Here is a 23,705-nt window from a genome sequence, read left to right as displayed (position 1 = left end):
CCTGAACAACTGCCCCAACACCCTTGACTGTTCCCCGCCCTGTGAGCTGGGCTGGACCACATCAAAATAACCTCAAGGTCACTTTTCCCTCCTTCCTTAGACCAAGCCAATCCTGCACAGCCAGACCCACGAGCTCCTTGTCAAATAAAGGCAAGTTCAAATAAAGGCAAGTGATCGCTTGCTGGAGATGGTACAGCAATGAGTTTCTGTCCTGGGCGAGGGGATAGATTACATCACATCTTGCATTTATTTCTTTTTTTAAAAAATGTATCCACCATACTTTTCTTTTATCTTAAAAAAATAATAAGGCCCTGAAGTGATTTTGAAAAAGGCAAAAAGGCATAAAACAGAGAGTATAAATTGCCTTCAGTCCTAGAATCCAGTGTTCATATGTCGGTGTACAGATTTCTAGTCCTTTTATACGCACACCTACAGCCATACCCACACATTTACTGAAACCATGAGATGTTATTCCAGAAGCAATATAGCATGGCAGTTAATAGGAAGGATTTTTGAACCAGACAGGCTGGGTTTGTATCTCAACTTTACCACTTCTTATCTGTGAGACTATGGGCTGCTGTGCTTAGTTGCTTGGTCATGTCCGATTCTTTGCAACCCCCTGGAGTGTAATTCACCAGGCTCCTCTATCCATGGGATTCTCCAGGCAAGAATACTGGAGTGGGTTGCCATGCCCTCCTCCAGGGGATCTTCCCAACCCAGGGATCGAACTCAGGTCTCCCTCATTGCAGGCAGATTCTTTAGCATCTGAGCCACCAGGGAAGCCCATTTTTATTCTAAGCACCTCAATTTAATCATCTGTAAAATGGGTATAATAATAGTATCTACCTCATTTAGTCGTTGGGTATGTTACATGAATTAATGACAAGTTAACCTAGCAAATACTAAGGGCTATGGGTGTTATCATCTTTTATTATTGGGTTGGTCAGAAAGTTCATTTGGGTTTTTCCATAACATCTTATGGAGAAGCCTGAACAAACTTTTTGGCCAATCCAGTATTCTTAATGATTGCTATCCTCTGTGTGAATGTACCATTATTCATTTATCTAAATCCTCTTCTGTTGAATTTTTTTTTTTTTGCAGCTTCTTTGTTAGAAGAAATATTGTAATAAGCAACCTTGAACATGAAACTTTTTGACCATTTGTAGCCATGGGAATCATACATCTAATAATATAGGTAATTTCAAAGCTTTTGATGAGCATAGACAAATTTTTCCGTATAGATTGTGACGATCTGCATTTGTGTCAGCAGTATATGAGAGTGCTTATTTCCTGGCTCTTACACTGAAGCTGGATGTTACTATTTTAAAAATCTACTAAGCTTCTCCTTCACTCTCACCCTGAATGGAAGATTCAATTGACCTTTTAAAGAGGAAAAAAAATTTCAGAAGAAAAACAGCAAATTGTAGACATCAAGGTGAAGCTAAAACCAGGAAACTAAATGATAAACCTTTGAAGATGGAAGCTTCTGAGGTTAACTCAAGGGAATCTCATTGCTAGTAAAGCTAAAGTCTTGGTTCAAACAGTCCAAAGAATATGAACATTCAAGTGAGTTTCCAAGAGCCGTGGTTAAGAAAGAGACAGGGTGGGTGAGAAAGGGTATATATTGATCAGTACACACCTATCCCCACTTCTGAAAATCATCAGAAAGATCTAGGTGAGCATTCGTAGATTTCCAGGGACTAAGAAGAGTCCCTTTAAAGTAACAAGGAAACTAGCAGCAGATAGCTCATCCTGGTAAATGAATAGTCCGGGATTGTTGCTGCTCCCTGGGGGCATCCCGGCTAAGTCACGCAGCCCATCCCGCATCCAGGATTCCAGGGGGTGAAGGGGACAGAGGGTCGCAGACCAGGCTCTCAGGGATCCCTTTTGGCTCTGACATTTCACCAGCATGCACTACCTGAGTTTACAAGAGAGATCAGCAGGGTACACTGCAACACGTTTTAAACCATGGCCCTTGACCAGCACGTGTAATTGGAGGCACTCTTCAAAGTGACAAAATGCATTAGCAGGTCCTGGCCCCATGGAGTCTATGTTACCACCAGCTGTCAGCAGTGACTACTGCTGGACTTGCTCCAGCAAAAGGAGTCTATCCTGTGTAGGCTTTCGGGTCACCCCAGTTTCTCGTCTCAGCCCCATCTTCTCTGGGTTCACGAGATCTGGTCTTTGTCCCCACCTTCTAAACAAGAAAAGGATTGGAGGTATAAGTTTCTGTACAGGAAGTCTGATGCAGAGCCCAGGAGTGAAGGCGGGTTCTGAGAGTCAAAGATTACTCCCAGTTTAGGACCGACCCACATCCACAAAGCCACCACAAAATGGGGCGCAGCTTAATGTTTATGAGCTTAGACTTTGGAGCCAGGCTCCCCAGATGTCCATACTGACTGCCCTTGCTAGTGTGACTTGAAAGAGTCACTGGACTTCTGAGTCACTGTGTCTGTTTCCACATCTGTAAAATGAGGATAACAATGACTATTACTTCTTAGAGAAATCATGGAGATTCAGTGAGTCTATATTTGTCAAATGGGCTTCCCTGGTGGCTCAGAGGTTAAAGCGTCTGCCTCCAACGCGGGAGCCCTGGGTTCAATCCCTGGGTCGGGAAGATCACCTGGAGAAGGAAATGGCAACCCACTCCAGTGTTCTTGCCTGGAGAATCCCATGGATGGAGAAGCCTGGCAGGCTACAGTCCACGGGGTCACAAAGAGTCGGACACGACTGAGCGACTTCACCTTCAAATGCCTACACTAGGGCTTCCCTGACGGCTCAGTGGTAAAGAACCCACCTGCCAATTCAGGAGATGCAGGTTTGACCCCTGGATTGGGAAGATTCCCTTAAGAAGGAAATGGCGACCCACTCCAGTATTCTTGCCTGGGAAATCCCATGGACAGAGGAGCCTGGCGGGCTACAGTCCATGGGGTCGCAAAGAGTCGGACATGACTTAGCAACTAAAGAACAATAAATGTCTCCATCCCTACCTGGCATGCAATAAGCTTTATATGAGTGTTTGCTGAATCACTTTGAGGGAGCTGGTGAGGCCCAGTGGGAGGACTCAGGGCCATCCTTAGACGTGGACTGCAAGTCTGCTCTAGCTTTGCCCACTGTTTAACTACATGCCCTCAGGCAAGGTGAGCAATCCCTCCGAACCACAGGTTCCTCACCTGCAAATCAGATTTTGCAGCACTGACTTCCCAGTAGGTCTTGTAGATGCTAAGGACTGGCCACAATGATAAGCAATCACTGGGATGAAAGGTCTAGTTAATTTACTTAGCAGTGTGTTCAGAGATCATGTGTTTGATTGCATTAGTGTTGCTCTTTTACCGATGAGGAAACTGAGGCCGAGAGAACCTAAGTGTCTTGTCCCAGGTCACACAGATAGACAGTCACAGTCAGAGCAAAGGTGGGGACACTGGCTGCCCAGCTCTGTCCAGTCTTTAGGATGAGGACATGAGCTAGGTGAATGGGGCAGCATGAGGGGAGGTGTGTGTAAGCAGGTGGGGACAGCCACCGAGCCCTGCTGGGTCACAGGTCAGAAGCATCACCTGCCATGAGGTGCAGCCCACCTCTGCTCTCCCTGCTGTGTCCCCAGCTTGCACAAGACCCCAGGGCAAAACCTAAACTTGCTGTCGTTGTTATTTAATCACTAAGTCGTGTCCAACTCTGTGACCCCATGGACTGTAGCCCACTAGAGTCCTCTGTTCATGGGATTCTCCAAGCAAGAATACTGGAGTGGGCTGCCATTTCCTTCCCCAGGGGATCTTCCTGACCCAGGGAGCGAACCTGCATCTCCTGCATTGCAGGCGGATCCTTTACTGCTATGAGGGAATAAGGACATTAGGGGAAAATTAAGAAAGCCTGAATAAAGTATGGACTTCAGTTAATAAGAATACCAGTGTTGGTGCATTAATTATAACAAATGTTGCTGTTATTGGGATATAATGGCTTTACAATATTGTCTTAGTTTCTGCTGTACAACAGAGTGAATCAGCTATATGTATATATACACTGGAGAAGGAGATGGCACCCCACTCCAGTGCTCTTGCCTGGAAAATCCCGTGGATGGAGGAGCCTGGTGGGCTGCAGTCCGTGGGGTCGCGAAGAGTCGGACACGACTGAGTGACTTCACTTTCATTTTTCACTTTCATGCGTTGGAGAAGGAACTGGCAACCCACTCCAGTGTTCTTGCCTGGAGAATCCCAGGGACGGGGGAGCCTGGTGGGCTACAGTCCATGGGGTTGCACAGAGTCGGACATGACTGAAGTGACTTCGCAGCAGCAGCAGCAGCAGCAGCAGCATACATACATTCCCTCCCCCTTGGACCTCCCTCCAGCCCTCCCACCCCACCCATACAGGTCACCATGGAGCACCAAGTTGAGCAGCACTATTAACAATAGCCAGGGCATAGAAGCAATCTAAATGTCCATCGACAGATGAATGGATAAAGAAGACGCAATACATATATGCAGTGGAATACTACTCAGCCATAAAAGGAGCACAGTTGGGTCATTTGTGGAGTTGTGGATGGACCTAGAGTTTGTCATACACAGTGAAGTTAGAGAAAAACAAATATGTGTTAATGAATATATGTGGACTCTAGAAAAATGGTACCTATTTGCAGGGCACAAATAGATGCAGACATAGAGAACAAACGAGTAGATGTGGGAAGGGGTTAAGGGTGTGGGGTGAACTGGGAGATTGGGATTGACGTATATACACTACCAAAATCTGAACTTTTTAATCAACATCCTGGTCGCAGATTAGGACTTTGCATCCTGGATTTCCTTTTGAAAAGGTCAAAGCTACATTAGTGACTAGATGCCTCCAGAATATCTTCATTTTATCTTAGTTGTTCTTCTCAGGGGCGTCAGGGTGGAAGGATGTTGGAGGCAGCAGCTTCAAGGTGAAGGGCAGTGCTGAAACTGCCAGGGACAGAGAGACAGAGAAGCGGGAGCCCAGGGAAGTATCCAGGGTAGGAAGGGAAGGGAAAGATCCTGTTTGCTCAGGGTTTTCTGTGTGCCAGGACAAAGCCACGTGCTTTCACAAGGTTACCTATTCTTAATTCCTCCTCAGTGGATCATATCATTCAGTTCAAAGGTAAGGAGAGCCAGGCTCAGAGAGGTTGAGGAGTCTGCCCATGGTCACACAGAGACCAAAACTTTAGCTATTCTTCTAAGGCACGATCAAGAGGAGTTTTCTTTGTTCTTTGCTCAGGGCTAACTGGATGAAGGTGGCTAAATATATCACAAAGCGATATGTTCTTAAGTTAGTTTGGTCAGGAACTTCAAGGCCAGGGAGTACTGTGGAGGAATGGGGGGTTGGGGGCGGGGCGGGGAGTGTAAGGGCAGAAATGCAAGACAAGGACTTCAGTAAATGGTCCAGCTGCTGACAGGCACTGGAACCCATCGTGTATAGAATAGCATCCTAGCTGTCTGCAGCCAATCTGAGCTGCTATTCAGAGCTCAAGCTCACCTAGTCCGTTTACTTCCCAGGGTCTCAGTCCCCTCATCTGCAAGATATGGAGCATACTGGCACCGTCTTATACTGTTGTTGTAAATGATAATAAAAAGAGAAAGGAAAGCACCTGGGACCATCATATTTCACTGTACAATAATAATAGGGAAGGTTTCAGCATTCATTGTTAAAACTCATATCTAGTCATAGCTGTAAGATTTTACAGTGGAGAAAAGGCACGGAGAGTGAGTTCCATCACTCTACTAGGAGTGTCTCAGTGGTCCATCCAACTCCCTGGACTCATTCTTGTAACACTTCATATTTCAGTTCAGTTCAGTTCAGTTCAGTTGCTCAGTCATGTCTAACTCTTTGCGACCCCATGAATTGCAGCACGCCAGGCCTCCCTGTCCATCACCAACTCCCGGAGTTCACTCAAACTCACATCCATCGAGTCGTGATGCCATCCAGACATCTTATCCTCTGTCGTCCCCTTCTCCTCCAGCCCCCAATCCCTCCCAGCATCAGAGTCTTTCCCAATGAGTTAACTCTTTGCACGAGGTGGCCAAAGTATTGGAGTTTCAGCTTTAGCATCATTCCTTCCAAAGAACACCCGGGGCCGATCTCCTTTAGGAGGGACTGGTTGGATCTCCTTGCAGTCCAAGGGACTCTCAAGAGTCTTCTCCAACACTGAGCACATAATATGTGCCAGGTAGACACTGTGCTAAGGGCTCCCAAGAACCCTATAATGTACGTATCATTACACCATCACTCTTTTCACAATTACTGAAGGCAAGGTCACCCAGTCAGTGTGCAGTAGAATGGAAATGAAAACTCTAGCCACCCTAGCCAAGAGCTACCTGCACCTCCACCCTGCCTCTTACCTGGAACTGACTCGTGTCTCTTCTCACCCCTCTGTCCCATTTCCCCTGCTGAGCTACCTTAGTATGGAATGCATCCTTCTCTGCTCTTTCATCCTTATCGATTTCCCATCTTTCTCACTAGGTCTCGATGAAGGGAAGACCATTGATCCACGGCAGAGTGTGTAGGAAGAGAAAAGATGCAGAAATCCATATTTAGGGTTAACAATGCTGTTAACTGATTCTTATTCTCTGCATTTCAGCCATGGTTCTGGCTCATAACTGCACATGCTGGATATTATTATCTGTTAATAGTCTCATCCCTGTTTTTCTAAGTGAGCCCGGAACCTCAGGGGCTGGAAGCCCTGGAAACTATATTTTCCAGACTCTCATGCCAGCTGGGATCACTGAGATTCAGCCAAGGAGAGGTCCCTTTGTGTGTGATTTCTCAGGTGGAAGACAGGAAGATGCTAACCTTCAGAAGCAGCTGTGCGGACACAAACATGGCCTCCTGTAGGTGTTTTTGCCAGGTGCTGAGGCATTCGCTTCCTGAAGGCATTGAGATTCATAGTAGCCTTCTTGAAATTTTTGCATTTCCACATTTTCTGAAATAAAGCAATGCCTCCATGATGTCTTTCTCCCAGCAAGCAAGGGATGAGTAAACCCCTAGTTCCCTATATTAAATACATTCCTATTAAAGACACCTGATGTGGCTTCTGTTTGTTGACTTAACATTGCAAACACAGCAGATATTCTCTGCAGAGTAATAAGTAGCAAGCACCCTGAACTTAGAATTTAAATTCTTCTGTTTAAACCCCACCTCTGCCACTGACAATGCATGTATCCCTGGGAAAACCAGTTAGATTTCTCATCCACAAAACAAGGCAAACAATATTTGTCCTTCATCCTTCACAAGATGAGCAAGAGAGTTAAAGGGCTAATTAATGCAAAAGTATATTCTAAACTGTACAGATTTCTACACAAGAAGGGACTTGCTATTTTTGTCTCCTTTACAGAGTTTCTTTTTGAGAAGTTGTATTTTCCTCTTGCCCCTAGGACAGACTAGCAACCTCCAGGTCAGCCCCACAGCTGATTGTACAGAAATCAGAGCTAGGTACTCACTCCTAGGAATTTAGGCCACTGCCCTACCCATGTTGTGGATTTCACCATAATGGACTGTGATGGTAGTTATTCAGTAATTTTAGTTTTCAACCAACCCTGCAACCTTCTTCATGGAGCCAAGTATATGTCCCACAGCTCATTCTAGGATGGTCGGTTGTAGAGAGTTTATCTAGTGGGTTATTGTTTAATGGGTACAGAGTTTCAGCTAGTGAAAATGAAAAAGTTCTAGATACTGACATTGTTGAGTGTTACACAACAGTAGAATGTACTTAATGTCACTGAACTGTATGTTTGCAAATGGTTAAAATGACAAATTTTATATCATGTATATGTTGCCACAATAATAAGGAAGTCCTACTAACATCTGAAAAGATTTGCTTTGATTATGCTATGCCATGTTACAAATAAGTTAGAATTTTATAGACCTGAAGAATTCCATAACCCTATTACTTTCCCTATCAATGCCTGAAATATCAATACATGTATTAAATTTTTTAAAAAGGAGAGATTAGTTAAGATCAACTAAACTGATAACTGCATAACTAAAGAAAATCTGCAGGCAGGGTAGGTTTGCTATGCACACGAACGAAAGTGCAGATTAGCTGAACGTGTCTGTAACTTGATCTGTTTTTTAAATCCACTTTCAATCATAATTCAATAATAATTGGAAGTTGGACTTAATAACTTCAATAATAATTTTTATTTGTACTCAATAATAATTTCACTACTAATTCAACTTCAATTTATGAGGACCTACTCTCTTTTATGCTCCTAAAAAGTGATGTACCAGAAAAGGTATATTCTCAATAATAAATTACTTCTTCAATAAAACACAGTATTTTAAGAGGAAAAACCTTGGAAATGTAACTTCTGATGCAGTGGCTGGTATGACTGCAATAAAAAAAGGATTCCAGGACAAAGTTGGGGAGAGAGTACCCAGATGGAATTCATCCATTGGCTTATTCATAGGTGAATGATTGCAATAAGAAATGCAAGTGAGAGTAAACACAAGGCCAAAGATGCCATCAGTGCAGTCACATGATGAAAACAAGAACTTAAAAATACAACCAATCATTAGGACACTCAGAACAAGAAGGGAATGACATCTCTTGTAGCTCAGCGTTTTCTCGGATTATGTCATGGTGAGTACTTAAAACAAGTACAAATCTTGAAGCAAAGCTGCCTGTTATATTTTTTTTAAAAAAAGAACAAGCATTCCAAATTTGATGACCTTTCTCTAATGACAAGTGGTTGTCAGGAGTCTACTGCCTAGCAGATATTTTCTGATAAAAAAAAAATATATCAGGCACATTTAATCTGTCCCTTCAAGGTAGAGGTGACATTTTAACAACACATAAGAGAGTAATTGCATATCAAAAGGAAGTCATGCTATGGAAAGAGCATTTGGAAGAATGAGTGTTTGGAAGTATTTGCCATTGTTATGTGCTTTTATTGCCAAGATGATATCTTTTCCTTACAAAAATACTCATATTTGTACACTCAAAAACATGGAGAGAGAATGTTCTTCTGCTTAAAAATTCACCTAAAGGAAAGTTCCAGTGAAATTTGGAAACTTTGTTAAGACTATGAAAGTGCCATACCTTTAATTTCATTTGCGAGAAAAACAAAGACAACCTATGGGACTATTGGAAATATTTAAGCAGACTTGGATCTGGGCAGAGGATAAAGAGAAAATCACCTCCTGTGTTCTATTCTAAACCTTTATTAATGCAATCAAAGAGTTCATCAGCTCTTTGGGCCTCCATGGCACACAGCTGATGACACGGTTCTTTCAGCTCTCTGCTGCATTTTATCAATTTTTTTTAAAGCTTGGGCAACTTGTGATGAACTCCTCTGAGTAATGTCAAAATCTCCTGACAAGAAGGTCCATTTGTCTGCCTTAACCATAAGGGTTTTGCTATTATTTTGTGCAGTAATTTTGAAGCTGGTAAAGTCTCGAATGAAATCTAGTGACAGCCTGTGAGAACTGAAATTATCCTCATTTTAGAGCTTTCCCATAAAATTAGTAACTTCACTATTTTTCTGTAGAGAGATTGATTTTTATACATCTCTGAAAATAATTCAGAAAAACACTTTTTAAAGCTATAGTGGAATCTGCAGCCTACTTGTTTCTTACAGGGTAGATAAGAAGATTTTTAATGAACATCTATTTGAGTGGAGTCAGACTATAAAGCTCAGCTCAATTGCTTCTTCAATTAATTCTCACTTTTTATCCAGCCAGTGAATCAAATACGAGCCCATTCCAGGGGCTCCAAGATCCTGCACATCTAACACCTCCAGCATCGCCAGCCTCTTTGAGTCCACCCTCCCCACCCATCACTTATGAACCACACTGGCCATCTTTCTTTACTTGGAGCACATACCCTTATCCTGCTAACAGTTTTTATCCTGGCTGTTCCCTCTCCCAGGAAAGCTCTTCACCCCAGATCTCCCCAGACTAGCCTCTTCTCATTCAGGTCTGAGTTAAAATGCCACCTGTCTCAACGTTCTTCCTCAGCCCCTCTCCCTAATTCAGCATCACCCCAGCCATTCCCATTACAGTGTTTTGTTTTATAGACTTTTGGTTTCAGCTTGTGTATGGGTTTGTCTACTGGTTGTAGTAGTAATATAAGCTATAATGTAAGTAATATAACAATGTAACTGCTCTGAGAGCACAGGCTTTGTTCTATTTGGTTGATTGCCACACCCTCAGCACCCACAATAACGCCTGGCACAAAGTAAATGATTGGTAAGTACCTGTTAGATGAATAAACTAGTGGGATGCTGCACATGTCTAAGGTGGATTTCTCTTCTCAAAATAGACAGACTTCCCTGGTGGTCCAGTGGTTAAGAATCTGCTTCCCAATGCTGGGGACGTGGGTTTGATCCCTGGTCTGGCAAGACCCACACGTCGCAGAGCAGCTAAGCCCGTGTACCGCAACAACTGACCCTACGCCCTAGCGCCCAGGAGCCGCAGCTACCGAGGCTGTGTGCTGCAGCTACCGAGGGCTGAGCGCCTACAGCCTGTGCTCCACAGCAAGAGAAGCCTCCGCAGTGAGAAGGCCACGCGCCACAATGAAGAGCAGCCGCTTCTCGCCCCAACGAGAGAAAAGCCCCATGCACAGCAATGAAGACCTAGCACAGCCAGAGATAAAAAAGAAAAAAAAAAAAAAAAGATGAGGGGACGCCCAGGGTAGCACGCGTGGGAGGCTCACTGTGGAAGAGCTGGGTAACCAGCGTTTACTGAATGTCTAGTACATGCTTGTCCCTTTGAATAAGCATGTCATCCTCTTCCTGAACCTTCCGGGTAAGTCGGTTAGCTTTTCTTGTCCAGACAAGGAAGTGGAAGCTTGCAAATTCACACAGTTCACATCTGGAGCCAGACAGCTGATACCTGGCAAAGCCATGCCCTGGGGTCACTGTGTCAGGCTCAAGACTGGAGTCCTTCCCGCTGCAGTCCTCAGAAGAGCATGGAGACGCAGCTCCTGGAGGACTCTCGCCAATCTGCTAGGGTTCAAATTTCGAATAATCTTCTACTAATTAGATCATCAAGGAAAAGGTCTCCTCTAAATCGTGTGGATTTATCTTCTAAATCTTTGACTAAAAAATCCACTAATTAGCTGTATGACTAAACAAGGACTGTAACCTGCTAAACCTGGAAGATACTAATGCTTCACTTGGAGTTACTGAGAGCATTACGCGAGATGATGATACAGTTTCAGCACCTAAAACAGAGCTTGAATTATCGTGTGTGTCCATAATAATGCTGTCTGGTATTATGATGACTCCCGTCATTGCCATAAATCTTACTGTTTCTGAAGCATTTCTCTCCCTTCCTTCTTTCAATGAAGACTCTTCCGGTTCCTATTTTGTGCCTGAGGCTGTGCGAGGTATCCAAGATAAAGGAATAAATGAAGGCAATTTTCACTGAAAGTGGTAAAAGCTCTGTGAGAGTGTGGAGGAGGGTGTGTCTCCCCTTGCTTAAGGGGTTCCTGATAAGTTTGGTGGAACAGTTCACAGCGGAGTTAAGCCTTGAAGGATGGAATGAGACTCTCCTAAATGGAGACGTGGGGGGCAAAGGAGAGCAGCACAAAATTTCTGTCAGAGCTGGGCTTTAGAATTGCGTCAAAATTTTCCATGAAGTGAACAAACTAATTACAGTTAAAGAAGAGTAGCAAAGAAGCAAACACACGCACATGGAGTGGGGGGTGGAGAGACAGAGAGAAGCAGTTTGAAAGCTGGGTTCAAAATGTGGCTAAATTCAACTTTTTTCTCATATACCAGAACCAGTTTTATAATGGCAGTATCTTTTTTTTTTTTCAGGAGAAAGAACTGGTTTTGCTGTCAAACAATCTAATGTCAGAATAACCATTAAGCTATGTGGTGTGGGACAAGTTTCTTTACTTCTCTGATGTTTAGGTCCCTTGTTAACCTGTACTCCCCCCCACCAAAATTAAAAAAAGAAAAAGAAAATAATAGGAGAGGGGTAACAATTCTTACCTCATACAGTTGTTTGAAGAATTAAACAACATAACATACATAAAAATACTGAATACAGGATCTGGCAACTAGCCAGATCATTCATTAAAGTCCATTAAAGTTTGCTTCCTCCGTTCCAAAATCTGGTTCCACATGCACTGACCACACTGTCAACCCAAACTGAACACCGCCAAGTGACATCATTGTTTTCACATTCGCCAGCCCATAGAGAACACAACCACTTAACTCAGTTATCAGCTTAAATGGGAGGCAGGATTTTCCTTCCCCCAAAGTGAAATCCAGAAGAAGCTGGGACCCCTGGCACTCGAAGTTCATTGCTGACACGTTTCATTGGGATATTTATTTAGTGCTGACCAAGTAGCAGACACCCTGGTGGGTACTTGATTCCTTTGCTGTTGTTCACTGAGTCCTCACATCAGTGGGGAGATAGGAACTCTCCCCATTTGGCAGATAAGGGCAATTGAAGCTTTGAGAAGTTAAGTAACCTATTCAGGACTACGCTTCTGGCCAATGATGACCCAGGGCTAGCTCCCAGAGTTCTCTGGCTCCAACTCTACGTGCTCATCCAGGATGTCTCTTATAGTATTTAAGGTGGGAGAGTACCATATCCAATCAAGAGAAGAAGCAGCTGTGAACCACACAGCGCAATCAGACTGGAGCTGTCCATGGTCCTTAAAATTTCCCTTGATTGAACAACAGAATTATTATTGTGCATTTCTCTCAGTCTGTCTCTCAGTGCCTCTCTCTCATTCTGTCTGTATCTAGGCATATGAATATCATTCCTTACCTATCTCTCTCCTTCTGTTTCTCTACTCCAAGTAGAGAAACTGAGGATCACAGTCTTAGGATTTCTTGGCTTTACAGAGCATTGGGGCTGGGATCTGAGGTTCTCTCACCCCCTACCTTCCCATCCATAGCCCTCCTCTGCCTTCTCCCTCTGGCAGACACAGACCTTCCGCTTTCCTGTCTGCCAGTCTGACTCATTTTTCAGGCCCAGAATCACTTAGAAATAATTATTTTAAAAACAAATAAACTCTTCTCTCTGTGATCTTTACTCACTTCACATCCGCACCCAGCAGTGGCTATTTTTACTCACCCTAGCTCCTGGCAGGTCTCTTTGGAAAGTCACCATGACATTTTGTGCAGCCTGGCCTGGCATTCATCTAAAATATTTTTTCAAAAACATCCTGCTCTAGAGAAATGTCAACGTTTATGGTGCATCCACAGGGATGTAACAGCAGAGGGAAAGATCCACTTAAGAAAGTCCCAGTTTGACAAGGAGTGGGTTTGGAGGCAGATACACCCAGAAGTGGCCAACAAAACTGGAGCTTGCTGGGAAAGAATGGTGGTGAACACCCATGTCTGCAGAGAGGTCACATGGAGAGTGTGGTAAGAGTGTGGAGTCTAGAGAGATAAGCTGAGCACAGGTAGGTAGGTGTTCAAGACAAAGCAGGGAGGGTTATCTGAATTAGTGAGGCCCACCTGGTCTTGTATATGAACAAGTCATGTTTTCACCTTACTACAATATGAGGCATCCTCTTAGATCAGGCATGGATAGGAACTCTGGGGCAAGCATACACAGTAGTACATTTTGCAGTTAGTACTGAAGCAGAAGCATGGGAAGAGGAGCCTCAAGTTCTAGTCTCAGTTTGGCTACTAAGTTATTGTTTGATCTTTAGCAGCTCACATCACCTCCCTTGTCCTCTGATTTTGCATCTGGAGAATGAAGTGGGGCACTAGATGGTCCCTCCAAGATCTTAAATTCTTTGAGTCAAAGACTAAACCATGAAGATAATTGTTCATCATCATGCCAATCATTTGGGATTTAAGTAGTCCAAAGGAGGTGATTTCATTCATCAATTAATCATCTATTCACCCATACACACACTTATCCATCCTTCCATCCATTCATTCATTATCCATCTGTTTATCTGACCATCCAATCATCTATCCATCCACTCACCACTCATCTATTTACCTTCACTAAGAACTTCCTTGGCCCAGACTGTAAAGAAACAGCGTGCAGCACAGGAGACCCGGATTTGATCCCTGGGTTGGGAAGATCTCCTGGAGAAGGGAATGGCGACCTACTCCAGTATTCTTTCCTGGAGAAGTCCATGGACAGAGGAGCCTTGTGGGCTACACCCCATGAGGGCCACAAAGAGTCCGACATGACTGAGCAACTAACACTAACCAACTAAGAACTTCCTTTATGCCAAGAACTAATCAACATATTATGACATTGATTCAACCCGAGACCTATCTTCAAAGAATTCATTATGAAGCAATCCCTTCCTGGGCATATACCTAGAGAAAACCATAATTCAAAAAGATACATGCACCCCGATGTTCACTGAAGTACTATTTACAGTTTAATTAGGATGCCCACTGACACAAGAATAGACAAAGAGGCTGCGGTACATATATACGGTAGAATATTACTCAGTCATCATATTCCATTGTACACATGTCTCGCTTTTGCTGTAGAGCAATCCAGCTCTGTATTGCAAAGACACTCAGTCAGCCAGTGCACAGGCCCACGTGGCAAGGAAGTGAGGCCTCCCCCTACAAACCAGTGAAGAACTAAGGTCTTCCAACAACCACTTCAGTGGGTTTAGACATGTATCTTCCCCTATTCGAGCCTTCAGTTGACCACAAGTGCAGCCAACAGTCTGATTATAACCTTAGGAGAGACGCTGAGCCAAAGCCAGCCATCTAACCTGCTTTCTGGTTCCCAGCCCACAGAAACTACAGGCTAACAGATATTTGTTGCTCTAAGCCTCTAGACTGGGGGATAATTTGTAACACAACAATAGGAAATGAATATGGAAGGGAAATGAACATGTGGGCCTGTAGAATTATTATGCAAGCTTTTTGAATATCCCTAAACATCAAAGATAAACCAGGTTGAGTGCCCACCACTTTCAGGGAATTACACAATTGAAGTAAAAAGTGCTATTGAAGTAAAAGTAATAAAATTGACCAATTGGCCAGTTGGAGAGAAAGAGGGGCATCTATACTTCTCATCTTGGGAATGTTTTATGATTAAGTGATTTTGAACCTGATCCTAAAAGATAGGTGAGATTGGGGAGTGCAAGTGGAAAGCTATATCAATTGCCAAGGTTATCATGAGCCAAAGCCAATCACTGGCTAACACTGGATCCATTAAGAATGTACTTATAAGAGGAAAACACCTTGAGTACCACACAGGGACACATGCCTTTTGTCTTTTGAGCCATACTCTTCAAGCTTTAGTTATTTCTTTACCATGTATATTACTTTTGATCCAAGTACTCCATATATCACAATCTTTTTATTTTTAATTTAAATTGACTAGCTTCCTAAAATTTTAATTTTGCCCCAAGCAATAATACCTATGAAACCATGGGTTTGATAGGCTGTTCATATTTGTTCCAACAAACATAAAAATGAACAACCACTGTTAAACCACTGTACAGTATTCCATCTAAAAGCCTCTAGCAGCCCAGCCGTGGCACACCACACTTTGGAAAACATCTTGGATAGTAATGCCAGGGAGAGGGGGATGCCTGATTGGAGCTGTGCTTGGGTGGAGTCAGAAAGTCCTTTGATGCCACCATCTCTGGCGTCTGTCACTATGGGGGCTTTCCTCTCCCTTACCACTCATGATATCCAATCAGTTACTGAGCTCATTGATCCTGTGTCCCAAATAGCTCTCTGTTCCCCACCTCCCCTTACCTCCACAGCTCTCCTGGCTGAGGTTCTCATCGCTGGGTCACATGCACTGTTACAGTAGCTTCCTGGCTTCCAGCACTCAAGACTTCATTCCCCCTCCTCCATCCTATGAATGCAACTAACGCAACTCCAACCCTATGACTCCTCTGCTCAAATTCTCCCCCATCACCTTCAGAATAGAAACCAAACTCCTTAATTCTATGCCCTGGGTACTTCATGCCTAGGACCTGCCATACTTGTCCAGCTTCATTTCTGGCCCTCACTCACCCAACAACAGCACATACATGGACGTGCTTCAGGCTCAAGAAATGGGGAAGGTTTTGCACTTCCTTGAACAAGGCTGTTCTCACATGCACATCTCTATGTCTCTGGATAGGCCATGCTCTCCTCCTCTGGAGCTAGGGTTTCATGTGGTACAAATCTCCATCACTTATCACAGTGTGCTATTTATTTATTTTTGGCTGTGCTGGGTCTTTGTTGCTGTATGCCAGCTTTCCCTAGTTGCAGCAAGCAGGGGCTACTCTTCATTGTGGTGCATGGGCTTCTCATTGCAGTGGCTTCTCTTATTACAGCACATGGGCTTAGTTGCTCCTCAGCAGGTGGGATCTCCCTAAAGCAGGGATCAATCTCATGACCCCTGAGTTGGTAGGTGTTCAGTGGTTAAGTATCCTTACACTGAACCACCAGGGAAGTCTCTCACAGTGTGTTATGAATGACTCTTGATCTTCTACCTATTAATACAATACTAGACTTATTCCTTGGGAGGAAAGTTATGACCAACCTAGACAGCGTATTCAAAAGCAGAGACATTACTTTGCCAACAAAGGTCAGTCTAGTCAAGGCTATGGTTTTTCCAGTAGTCATGTATGGATGTGAGAGTTGGACTATAAAGAAAGCTGAGCACCAAAGAATTAATGGGTTTGAACTGTGGTGTTGGAGAAGACTCTTGAGAGTCCCCTGGACTGCAAGGAAATCCAACCAGCCCATCCTAAAGGAAATCAAGGCCTGAATAGTCATTGGAAGGACTGATGTTGAAGCTGAAACTCCAATACTTTGGCCACCTGATGTGAAGAGCTGACTTATTTGAAAATACCCTGACGCTGGGAAAGATTGAAGGCAGGAGAATGGGACAACAAAGGATGAGATGGTTGGATGGCATCACTGACTCAATGGACATTAGTTTGAGTAAACTCCAGGAGTTGGTGAAGGACAGGGAGGCCTGGCATGCTGCAGTCCATGGGGTAACAAAGAGTCAGACATGACTGAGCAACTGAACTGAATTGAGACTGTGAAGACAAAGTTGAGTGGGATTTATCTAATCTTTTGTCTATAACACCCAGCACACAGAAATCACTAAATAATGTTTCTCAAGTGAAGACATGCCTTACAGGCGACACAGGGCAGGCCTGTAGTTTGGCTAAAGGAGAAACTAAATTCTAGCTCTGTCCTGCCACTTCACCTTCCACTGACGAAAGATTTCTTCCCAACAGAAAGAATGAATAGGTCTGGGGTGGTGGTGTGGGTGGTGGGTGGGAGTGGTAAGTGCAAGGAACCCTGGGTAGATTCCCTCAAAACCCTAGAATATGAGCCTCTGGTCAATGCTTCCTAATTCCCATGGGTTCAATATTTTTGACAGACACAAGCCAATTAGCTGTTTGCTGCAGGCATCTGGCTTGCTCAACATGGTTTGCCTTTTTGATTTGAAAACGTAATATTTTTCATGGATTTGCTTTGGTTCCACCAGGGAGCTGAGATAAGCTGCTCAGTCTGAGCTGCTGAGCTGGCTCTAATGGCCCTTGTCTGCTTCATACCCAGTATCCAGTGAGTTCTCAGGCTCCCTCTCCAGCTGGGATGGGGGCAGAGGCCTCCTGGTGTGTGAGCACACCTGCAGAGGAGGCTGGGACTACCCTGAGGGGCTCAAAGAATCAGTCTTCCTCACTGATTGACTAAGGTGGTCCTGAGTGGCATACCTGGGAATATGCCAGCTCCTTCTGTGCATTTCAACCCTCATTCAGTCCCCGTGCCCCTCACATGCCCTCTGATTGGCTGCTGGAGTGGGATCCCTATCCACCTGGCTTTTGGAGGGTAGGGAACTCATTCTATTCATGTTTGCATCCCTGGTGCAAGCTTATCATGATAACAACCATTTCTGACAATGTTGAAGCCTTTGTCCAGGGTTGGTACACTGTTTAGCACTGTCAACATCCCTGATTATACTTTAATCCCCATAACAGCCCTCTGCAGTTGATACAATTATTATCTCCATTTAATAGAAGGGGGAACTTGAGTTTAAAAAGATTAAGGAATACATGAATGCCGACATTCCCTTCTAGCAAGAGACCAGGCTGAGCCTGAACTCAAGCTGGTCTGATCCCGCATCTCCTGCCCCCGACACGGCCTTCCCCTGCCTGGCACAGCATCTGGGGAGTCTCAGTGACATGCGGGTGAAGAAGGTATGGATGCAGGCTTTCCTTCCATCCAAGGCCCCCTTGGCTGCTGGGTGAGGGGTACTGCGGACCAGCTGACTTCCCAGAAGCCACAGCTCCCTTCACGCCATTTCTTCTAAACAGCCTGCCCACTGGATTGGGTCCCATGTTGCTTGAATCTCTCTGAAACGCCCTTGGTCTGCTAATCCAGGTAGATCCTGTACCTGGCCCTCCTGGCCCACCTGGCTGCATCTAGAAACTGGCTTCTGCAGCCAGAGAGCGATACCCAGTCTTTCATCCTGTCTTTCTCCCTGCTCTCTGCCAGCTTTTCTTCCACTTTTCAGCTTAGTTAACATCTAGGATCTCCCTGGATCCACTATTTGAGAAGAATGATTTGGCACTCAGGACTCTCTGAAGGGGAAAGACTCCAACAAGGAATTTCTAATCAATTCCCAGATCAATGTACCACTCTCTTAATTCAAGGAATCTGCTGGCAACTAGAAGGCTACTCTGCTTCCTTAAAATATCTGTAAAAAGTCGCTAGGTTAGGAAGCTGCTGCTGACCAAGTGACAAGTTTGGGCATGTGTTAATACAAGCATTGTCTTGAGTTAGGGAATGAAGAAGGTGATTCGCCCTGGACTTAGTGACTCTCAGGTGGTTACCTGGGGAAAATAGATGATATTTCCCTAGGAAGAGAGAGGAAGGCAAATGATGCCAAAGGGAAGATACCATAGCCAGAACCCTCTAGTCTACCTTCTTTAATTTTTTGTTTTGTTTTAATTTATTTAATTGGGGTATAACTGCTTTACGGTGTTGTGTTAGTGTCTGCTGTACAACAGTGAGAATCAGTTGCAAGTATACACATATCCCCTCCCTCTTGAGCCCTGCTCCCAAACCCATCTGCTACCTCTCTAGGTCATCACAGAGCACCAAGCTGAGGTCCCTGCACTATACCGCAGCTCACCTTCTTGAGTTTAACAATCTGCTATTGGTCTACTCTCTGATAAATAATGGACATGCCACTCAGAAGCCCCTAGCAAACTGCCAGGGTAGCAGAGCAGAGTCAGGCCCACCAGCAAGCCCTGGCATTTGGTAGCACCCCAGGGTGAGGATCCATGACCCCACAGCCAGGCTGAAGAGCTCATGATCATCCCACTGTCAAAAATCCCTGAAGTGACATCACGTGTCTGAATTGCAGGATCAGGGACCTAGTGAAAGGAGGAAGGGACTTGTTCAAGATGAGGGTCCCTCCTAATATTTATTCGTTAAAGCTCAAACCCAGGCTAGATGTGATTAGGGAGTAGATGCTCCACTGGGACTCTTATGGGGCCAGTTCTCCCTAGATCCACCAGCCCCCAACACCTCCTGGCCCCTCTATTCCTCCTACAGGTAGCTGAAGGATCTTTATAACGATTTGCCTCTGATCCGTGTTCCTCTCTGCTCTGTCTCTCAAGGGCTCTCCAGGATCTTGGATCCTTCGGGATCTCATTCCTGATGATATTTCATTGCCAGCCTCTTTACTCACAGCTCCACCCTTGCGCACCCCCACTGAAGTCAGCCACACGCTGAGCTGCTAGTAAAGTCAGTTTGTCCTACCCACCCCTCTGGGTACGTGCTCACACTACCCCCTTGGCGTGGAGTGCCCTGTACTCTTTCTATGCTGTGACCTCCTGTCAGCTTTCAGTAACCAGTCTATGTGTATCTGACTCCATGAAGCCTTTCCTGACCCTTTCCCTGGCCCCTTACCCTGCTCTCCCTGGAGAAAGAGCCCCACTTGTACACACCCCATGGAAATGTCCAACCCATTCCCATTAACACACTGTTGTCTCCAACAGAACCCTGTTGCTTAGCATTCCACAATGTGCTGCAGCAGAATGGTCCAAGGGCTTGGGCTCTGGAGTCCATATTGTAGCTCTGCTGCGTCACCTTAGCAACCTACTTAACCTTCCAGGTCTGTTTCCTTATTTGTAAAATTCAAATCATAGTAGCACCTCCCTCGATGGGTGATTGAAAGAGTCAAAGGTGAAAATTCACTGCCTGGCTCATGGTCAACAGCCAGCAAAAATTAGCCTTTGATTTTTTTTTTTTCAGCCTTCGATTTTTTGTATTGTTATTGTCATTATCATAGCTTGCATCATGATCTTTTAGGCTCAAAGTTGATTAGGCTCAAAGCCGATCAGACATCTAGTAGGTACTATAGTTAATAAATAGGAAAACGAGGGCAGAGGTGGAAGGTCCAATGTCAATGCAAGGCTGAGACCAGTCATTCAAGTCACGTGGGTGTGTATTAGTTGTGTCCGACTTTTTGTGACTCCATGGACTGTAGCCTAACAGGCTCCTCTGTCCATGGAATTCTCCAGGCAAGAATACTGGAGTGGATTGCCATTCCTTTCTCCAGGAGCTCTTCCTGAGCAGGGATTGAACCCAGGTCTCCTACACCGCAGGCAGTCTTTACCATCTGAACCACCTATCTGCTAATAAATACTTGTTGAATGAATGAGTGAGCAAGAGTGGGTAAAGAATGACTTCCAGCCTGGAACGAAGTCAGAGAGTGAGCCCAGGGTGGCTGGAGTTCGGATGGGAAGTTGCCCCGTTTCCTTGGATAGGACCCAAGGTGGCCGGGCCACCTGGTAGCAAGAGGGAGGCATTCAGGAGGCCCTGAAGCTGGGCAGCATGCAGGTGAAATGGTGCCAGCACCTTGGGTCAAGAAAGTAATTATTGCAGGATCAGAAATCTGTTCTTTGAGAAACCGATTATCTTTTGCGGCCGGTGTTTTCTATAATTATTTCCTTCATTCTCTTGGTCTTCACCACGGTGTGCTGTTTTTAGGGTTCCAGTTGGGGAGGAGAGGGCTGCGGTTGATGTCAGTCTGTCTCAGCTGTTCTAAGGAGAAATAGGGAAGGTGACTGCTCTGTGCTGCTTCTAATGGGCACCAGCCTGAGCACACCCCCACTGGGACCATCAGGCTGAGCAAAGTCACTGAGATTCTGTCCAGATGATGCATTTCTTCTCCAAGGACTGACCAGGGTGACAAGAAGGGAGATTATCCCAGAGACCATTACCCTTTTCCACACTGGAGTACGTGGAGCCACCAGCCTATGAAGCTCCAGGCTTGCTGCAGCTTCTCCTGGCCACTGTGGTATTTCCCCAGCATCGGAGAAGGCTCTTGTGGGAGCAGTTCCCCACCTGGTTTTCCAGGCAGCCCTGACAGCTGCATCCACACGTGGGCAGCCCTGGGGCAAATGCCCGGCAGTGGAAAAGTCAAGGGAAGTGAGGAAAGACTGGTTAGGAAATAAATAGCACATCATCTCCCCACTTGTAACCAAACTCTGGGCCACAGAGAGCTTGTGGGTAGAAGGGCTGTTGGGATTGGCTTCCCCGAAGCCTCTCAATCCATGTGTTCACGTCTTGGTTTTATGGCACACCCTGCTGTCACAACGTCTGCCAATTGGTAAGGCAGGCAAGGCCTGTAGGAAACAAGATACGCCTTCCTTCATACGCACTGAGATGGTGCCATAGGATCGTGGCCAGATTTTACCTTCTGAACAAACTTTACCACTACCACCATTTATCAGCACCTCAGCCAATCCTTGTCTAGGATAGGAGAGAGTTGGAAGCACTTGTAGCCTCTCCTCAGGGTCTGACATTGAGGGTCACTAACTTAGTCCCTTGGCCACCAACTTAGCCACCCTGGGGTCCTGCCTCCTTCATGAATCTCAAGTCCACCTTCTATGTGGGGCATTTCCTGGCTTATTCCTGTGTCTCAGCATCCTGCCCTCACCCCAGACTTCTGGGCACTGGCCAGTTATTCTCCAGATTTGGAGGGCTCCACTGGACCACAGAAGGCACTCCTAGACCCCTGCAACATGCCTGCAAGAATCTGACTTCCAGCCCACTTAGACCTTAGAATGGAGCCTGCTCCTGGATTTCCTATTGCTGGGCTCCACATGCCTGTCAAAACCTCTGGTTACTTGAATGGCCCGCCCGCATGCCAACAATTTCCTAGGAGTGTTTCTCATGGTTCCTCCTATTGACTTCAGGGTAATTGGTTCTTGCTGCCAGATCAACCCCTCCTCTTTGGGTCTGACTAGCTCCTGATCCCATCTCCTCCCGCCCTGCCCTATCCAGTCCCAAAGAACATGGCCCTATCTGGCTCCATCCCAATGCTTATGAGAACCTTCAGCTAAGTTATTAATAATAATGACATTTTAAATAACCATCACCTATTCGTTCCAAACTCTTTTACTACATTCCTGCAACATGCCACCCTAGGATGCTTGGTGCTGGGTGTTCAGAGAGAGGAAAGCTTTTAATCACCCTTGTGCTGTTGGAGCTTTGCTTTCGCAGAGGAGGGGACAGTCAATAAACAGGCAAACAAGGAATGGAGAAGCACACTTTGGCAAATGGGTGATTATCTTGGACAGAGAATTATGGGGAATTTCACACCTTCCAAGTCACACACTTCCGCAACATTAGAACATTTACACTTCTAAGCTAATGTACACTGCTTACAAACAATCTGCAAGCAGTGAAAAAAAAGCAAATATTATAAACAAACAAAAGGATATTTTATCCTCCAAATCTAGGACTCTGTCTCCAAGTCCTTGTTTCTAAATCAAACAGCTGAGTATATGGTGATGCCATTTATGGAGGCAAGGAGGACTGTGGCAGAGTTGGGCTGAAACATACATTTGCTGTATCTGTAGGGCAGTGATATCAGCGACATTGGAGGTAAGATTTAGTAAGCACTTGCTACATCTCTGACACTCTGCTAATTGCTTTAAATACATTGAACACCCCAGGCCTTATTGTCTTCATTTTCTGAAACTGCAGGTTAAGTTAGAAGAAGTCACTTGACCACTATCTCCCAGCTGGGAGACAGAGGATCTGGGTCTCTAACCAGGTCATTCTGCTCCCAGGCTGGTAAGTATGTTTCTCTAAGAACAACTCTCTGCATTAGGGAGTGTTAGCACATCAGAGCAGCGCCGGGGAAAGTCTAAAGTGGGAAGCAACATTTAATCTTCTGCTCTGCAGGTGAATTGTTGGAGTATGTAATTTTAAACCCCCACGGGAAGGCTGAGAATCTTTAAGAAAGACAGTTTAATAAACAGAGTGACGAGGAGGCAGGTGAATTTATTTTTAGCATCTCTTTGTACAGAGAAGGCATTAGAGGCAGAGAAAAAGAAATTGTCCTGCATGTTAAGAAGGAAACTAAGAACTGAGAAGAGGGGACCTGGAAGCTCATGGTTGTCCAGCCCTCACTTGCTGGCAGGTCCCCAGGAGGACAGAGCCTCCTCTCCATGATCCCACTGATAGAATCACACAGAGGGAGCCACAAGGATCCTCACTGCAACTGCAAGCTTAGAAAAATGCAAAAATGTCCTTCATGGAGAGTCTGGATGAGCAGATTGTAACCCACCCACACCAAGGAATAGTGTAGGGCCATTTCAATGACTGATGCCATTTCAATGACCATTTGAACTGACTCAGACGGATGTTCGTGAAATGTTATTTAGAGAAGCAAGCAAGCTGCAGAACAATATGGTATTATTTTGCTTTTATAAAAAGCAATAAAGTTATATATATGTGTGCGTGTGAAAGCATGCAGATACATTATGTGCA

This window comes from Budorcas taxicolor, chromosome 19 (assembly GCF_023091745.1).
Source record: "Budorcas taxicolor isolate Tak-1 chromosome 19, Takin1.1, whole genome shotgun sequence".
Lineage (NCBI taxonomy): Eukaryota > Metazoa > Chordata > Mammalia > Artiodactyla > Bovidae > Budorcas > Budorcas taxicolor.
Note: the sequence above shows the minus strand (reverse complement) of the source record.